The sequence below is a fragment of the Heloderma suspectum genome, chromosome 2 (genome assembly GCF_057233095.1).
Source record: "Heloderma suspectum isolate Gila_16-S chromosome 2, 16-S_ref, whole genome shotgun sequence".
Lineage (NCBI taxonomy): Eukaryota > Metazoa > Chordata > Lepidosauria > Squamata > Helodermatidae > Heloderma > Heloderma suspectum.
The window spans coordinates 396,959,509-396,966,174 of NC_139459.1; positions in this window are offsets into that span (position 1 = coordinate 396,959,509).

Sequence of the window (6,666 nt, forward strand, 5' to 3'; positions counted from 1 at the left end):
AGGTGTAGGGAAGATGTTGCACCATCAACCGTATTGAGGTAAGATTCAGCCACCAGTTTGGTTGGCTTCTGTCTGTATATGGAATTTGAGGGTGTCCTTTGCTTCAGGCAGTAAAACTCCAAGGGGGAGGAGATGGGGGAGGCTTTTTGAGAATGCTCTTTTGTCCATAGAATGTTTGCTTGCGTAATCAATATTTATTTATTTATTTATTTATTTATTTATTTATTTATTTTGTATGCTATTTCTTGGCCAGCTTTCAGGGCAGAAGCCCTCCCAAGGCAGCAAACAGCAATAAGATGCATAACACTTGTATGATATTAAGAGTGATAAAAACACAATAAAAACAGTATATACAACTTATGAGAAAGTTTGTGTGTGTGTGTGTGTGTATATATATATATATATATGTGTGTGTGTGTGTGTGTGTGTGTATATCATATAGTATTTATATATATACACATATATACACACACACACATATATATATATTCACACACACATACATACATAGATACATACATACATACATACATACATATATACTGTATATATACTGTGTGTGTGTGTGTGTGTATATATATATATGAGATAGATAGATAGATAGATAGATAGATAGATAGATAGTTAGATAGATAGACAGACAGACAGACAGACAGACAATCTTTAAGTTCACTCCAGTACATTCAATTCCTAGAAATTCCCATCTGTGATTGATACAGTAAATAACAGCGAAAAATAAAAAGTAAAAGTGAGCCTCACCCTGAATGGCACCATATCTTGTTTCATTTTGAGCTTTTAGTTCAAGCATTTTTCTTTCAGGTTCATAAGAACGTAAAAAGAGGGTCAGAGTAAAAGCCCGCCTAGTTCAACATCTGCTTTCTCACAGTGGCAAACCAGTTGCCTGTGGTGAGCCCGCAAGTGGGACATGAGTGCAATAGCGCTCTCCCGCCCATGTCCCCCAGCAACTGGTGCATGTCGGCATACTGCTTCTGCTATGGGGGTAGCATGGAGCCAGCAGGGCTAGTAGCCATGGATCGCCTTGTCCCCCAGATGTTCCCCCTCACATCCTGAATTCCACAACCACATCCCCCTTTCTTCAGAGGACACAGAAGGGGAGGAAGTGGTGTGGCAAGGGCGTCCGAGCTTCTCCTTTCTCCTTGCTGCTCAGAAGAGGCTGCCCACATCTTCATCCTCGCTGAGCAAAAATAGCTCATGCAACGGCTTCCTGTTATGATAACTGAACAGCCCGTGTGCAGTCGATACGTTTTCACTTGGCAACATTTCTGTTTCAAGCCATGGGTGGTATTTGGAAGCGGTTGCAGGGTGTAGCGTCCACCCACAAGCTGTCTCTGGTATCAGTCCTCACAGTCATAGAATCCTAGAATCCTAGAATAGTAGGGTTGGAAGGGGCCTACAAGACCATCTAGTCCAACCCCCTGCTCAATGCAGGAACCCATCCAGTTTTCACCTGGCTGACTGTTACACACTAATTCAGGATATATGTGCTCCTTTGCATTAGTGAAACAAAAATTATTTGGAAATACTGAGAGGAGATATATTCACCTTCAGATTTTGCTACGTAAGGCATGACGTTGTCATTGGGCGGGGCGGGGGGGGGGAGGGAGGGAAGGAAGGAAGGAACATATATTACTCCTTGTCTACAGACTAAAGCCACCCAAACTCTTCTCCAAATTGTGTTCCTCAAGACAGATGTCAGTGATGAATGGTGTAGCAGGTGAAAACGTACTTATATCATGGGTGCTTCCAGACACAGGGACTCCTAGCATTACCAACCAGATGGCACTGCGCAGCCATTCTGGCTTTTTCTTCTGAAAAGATTTTCTGTGGTAAGAAAAAATATGGGAGGAGTGGTGGAGAAACACAGGAAGATTATGAGTGGAAGACAACATCATCTGGACCCCCTGCAAAATTCTGTGAGTGAGGCGTGGTAATCACAGCTTCATCTGGAAGCACTCTCTGTGTTTCACACTGCAATTATATATATATATATATATATATATAACAACGATTGTCTTTTTAGCCAAAGAAATGCATTTAATGGGTTTTTAACATACATTTCTAAGCAGTCTGTGATAGCTCACTATTACAACTATTTGGACACTATCTCATAAACGCCTCGGGGAGAAATTTCCTTTTCAAAACCCAGGGAAATTCAATGATAAAAAAAGGGGTCAGTTTAAGGACGGTGAAGGCTACCTCATATTGGCTTAAGCTCCACAAAGCCGGGAAATTGGAAGCTAAGGGACGTGCCCTGCGATCAGTAATGATGTTGTGCAATGTCATAAATTGTGCTTGCTTACAACTTGCCCTCCATGCACCCACACTTTTTCTGGGTCTTTTAGGCCCAAATCCAGATGGAGAGGATGGCATTTTGCCTAGGACCACCAAACATGCTCCACGTTGTCCTGGTCCTGTATTGACTTACGAAGCATCTGAGTCTTCGGGGAATTGCTAGAATAACCCTCCCATGAGTTGAATCATGACTGTGTGGCTTACCTCAACAGCTGCTTTTTAGATTTGACCCTTGATGGACTCAACCTTGGGGGAGCTGGAGGTGCCGACGGCCGACAGGAAGCTCTGGCGTGGGCTGGTCCATGAAGTCATGAAGAGTCGGAAGCGACTGACCGAATAAACAACAACAAACCCATATAAAGGTGTGCATCTCCTCACCCCCATTCTTTGTTGAGCAACAGAAAGCAAATAAACAAGAGGTTCAATTTTGGTAATATGGACATTTACCGAGCAACCCTATACTTACTTTAAGCTGGGATCGGAGATAGACTGCCAGTCCTTTGGCAGAATAGCTGCTATATCCTGTATCCACAGCATCTGTGGCTCATGGGTTTAGGAGACAGGAGTTGAAGACCCACCAGGGGGAAGGGGGCAACATCAGGCTGGGGCGGGGGGGAGAGATTGACATAAGAATATAAGAAGAGCCCTGCTGGATCAGACCAAGGGTCCATCTGGTCCAGCATTTTCTTCACACAGTGACCAAACAGCTGCCCAAGGGAAACCCACCAGCAGGACGAGTGCAACAGCACCCTCCCACCCATGTTCCCCAGCAACTGGTGTACATAGACATATTGCTTCTGAGACTGGAGCTGGTAGCCACCAATAGCTTTCTCCTCCAGGAATTTGTCTAACCCCCTTTTCAAGCCATCCAAATGGGTGGCCATCACTACTCCTTGTGGAAGTGAGTTCCATAGTTTAACTGCACTGTATGAAGAAGTCCTTCCTTTTCTCTGTCCTGAATCTCCCACCCATCAGCTTCATGGGATGACCCCCTTGGGTTCTAGTATGATGCGAGAGAGAGAAAAATGTCTCCCTATCCACTTTCTCCACACCATGCATAATTTTGTACACTGCAGTGACTGTATGCTCACCCCTTCCTCCTTTGGCGGGCGGGGCGGGGCGGGGCAGGGCAGGGCGGGGGGAGGGAGTAGTTATAGCGAAACTCTGTGTGCCGTGGCTGTTTGTCCTGCTTCATGTATCCAGGCTGTGACAGAGTAAGGCGTGTTTAACCATCATCTCTAAATGATTCTAGCGAGCGCCTACCCTTTTGGTCATCAATTTGGATGGCTTTCAAAGGGGGTTGGACAAATTCCTGGAGGAAAAGGCTATCAGTGGCTACTAGTTCTGATGGCTACATGCTACCTCTACTGTCAGAAGCTGTATGCCTATGTACATCAATTGGTGGGGAACATGGGTGGGAGGGTGCTTTTGCACTCATGGTTTACCTGTGGGCATCTGGTTGGCCACTGTGTGAACAGAATGCTGGACTAAATGGACATTGATCTGATGCAGCACGGCTCTTCTTATGTTGTTCTAGCTTATTCGTGTGTGTGTGTGTGTGTGTTTAGGAAAGTGAATGCCTCCCCTGTGTGTGATGGACACTGCAGGGAGGGTGTTTGAACAATACAGTTCAGACAAGATCACTTATGACAAAGAGAGCGGGGAATCATAGAATCATAGAATGGTACGGTGACACACACGTGTGTGTGAGGTGTGCATGTGTGTGAGGTGTGTGCAGGGTGTGCCCGTGTGTGCTTGTTGGTGCGTGAGGTGTTCTAGATGTTAACTGGCTGCCTGTGTCTGTGTGAGGTGGCTGGGCCAAACGTGCAGACTGGTTGACGACAGCGTACTTCAGGTGGTGGGTGCCTTTGGATCCTCCCACCCCGTCCTTTAGTGCTATGTCATTAGCCCAATTGTGAATAAAGGCTTGGTCTGTGGCTACCATTTCCTCTATATGTGCACGGAAGCTGAGGAAGGGCAAACGTACAGCAGTTTTATTCTATCACATACGATGAAGACGTCAACCCAGGATGCGGCTGCTGTAAAAAAAAGGCAAACTCCGTGTTAGGCATAATTAGCCAAGGAATGGAGAATAAAACTGCCGACATCACACTGCCCCTATACAAATCTATGGTGCAGCCACTCTTTGAATGCTGCATACAGGTCTGGTCACCACACCTAAAAATTTTTTTTGTAGAGCTGGAAAAAGGGCAGAAAAGGGCAACTAAAGTGATCAAGAGGCTGGAGCATCTCCCCTATGAGGGAAGGCTACAATAGCTGGGATTGTTTAGCTTAGAGAAACGGAGGGTAAGGGGAAACATGACAGAGGTGTACAAAATTATGCCTGGTGTGGAGAATGTGGATAGGGAGACATTTTTCTCCCTCCCTCAAAATACTAGAACCCAGGGTCATCCCATGAAGCTGACTGGTGGGAGATTCAGGACAGATAAAAGGAAGAACTTATTCACACAGCCCCTTCATGGATCACTGCCTTGTTGTGGCGAAGGGGCTTGTGTAACTCAGTGAAGCCATAAGCTATGCTGTGCAGGGCCACCCAAGACAGACAGGTCATGGCAGAGAGTTCTGACAAAATGTGGTCCACTGGAGAAGGAAATGGCAACCCACTCCAGTATTCTTGCCAAGAAAACCCCATAGAATGTAAAAAAACGAAGATCATGGCATCTGGACCCATCACTTCCTGGCATATGGAAGGGGAAGAAATGGAAGCAGTGACAGATTTTACTTTCTTGGGCTCCAAGATCACCGCAGATGGTGACTGTAGCCATGAAATTAAAAGACGCTTGCTGCTTGGGAGGAAAGCTATGGCAAACCTAGACAGCATAGTAAGAAGCAGAGACATCACCTTGCCGACAAAGGTCCGTCTAATCAAAGCTATGGTTTTCCCAGTAGCAACGTATGGCTGTGAGAGCTGGACTATAAGGAAGGCTGAGCGCCGAAGAATTGATGCTTTCGAACTGTAGTGCTGGAGAAGACTCTTACAAGTCCCCTGGACTGCAAGGAGGTCAAATCAGTCCATCCTAAAGGAAATCAACCCTGAGTGCTCATTGGAAGGACAGATACTGAAGCTGAAGCTCCAATATTTTGGCCACCTAATGCGAAGAGAAAACTCTCTGGAAAAGACTCTGATGCTGGGAAAGACTGAGGGCAAAAGGAGAAGGGGACGGCAGAGGATGAGATGGCTAGATAGCATCACTGATGCAATGAATATGGACTTGAGCACGCTCCGGGAGAGCATGCAGGACAGGAAGGCCTGGCGTGCCATGGTCCATGGGGTCATGAAGAGTCGGACACGACTGAACGACTGAACAACAACATTCACACAGCGCATAGTTAAACTATGGAACTTGCTACCACAGGATGTAGTGATGGCCACCCATTTGGATGGCTTTAAAAGGGGGGTGGACAAATTCCTGGAGAAGGCTATCAATGGCTACTAGTCTTGATGGATATGTGCTACCTCCAGTACCAGAGGCAGTGAGCCTATGTACACCAGTTGCTGGGGAACATGGGTGGGAGGGTGCTGTTGCGCTCATGCCCTGCTTGTGGGTTCCTGGTCGACAGCTGGCTGTGACTGGAATGCTGGACTAGAGGACCCTTGGTGTGATCCAGCATGGTTCTTATGTTCTTTTGAGTAAAATTGTCAGCTATAATCCACTTTTTTATCACCTTTGTTCTTCTTGCATGGTAATACGTGATCATGTTTGGACATAATAAACATCTGGGTTAGGTCTTTGCAATATTGTTAGTGCTACTCTTGACTTCTTATTAGCCCATTATAAAATCAGTTAATATGTTTATTTTGCCAAGAAGCAAATTTTCATAATTACCTTAATTAGAACATTTCCCAGTATGGACAAGAATCTAGGTAGCACTATTGTTTTCATCAAACCAATCCCGCTGAAAACTTCAACTTAGACCATGTTATAATATCCGTTCTTATATTCTGCCACAATATAGGGATCATTTTAAGTTACTGATGAGCTATTTCCTCTTTATGTATCTTGAACATATATGCTTATCATTTCTGTCTTTAGTTTATACCTAGAAACTAAACCATATCATTCAATTAGTTGTAACTCATGCACTGTTGATTCTTTAGGATCTTGGAACAACAGAATCGCATCATCTGCATAAAAACTCTTTTCTAAATCATGCTGTCTGAATTTCATCTCTTTAATATTCTGATCTTCCCTAACCCTCTCAACTTTATTCTTATGACAAATAAAAGTAGAGATAGTAGATATCTTTGTCATGTTCCTTGCTTGAGACTAAACAGCAGATGTCTCATTTATCAGTATTCTTGCTGCTTAAAAAAAAGACTGTTCTTACATA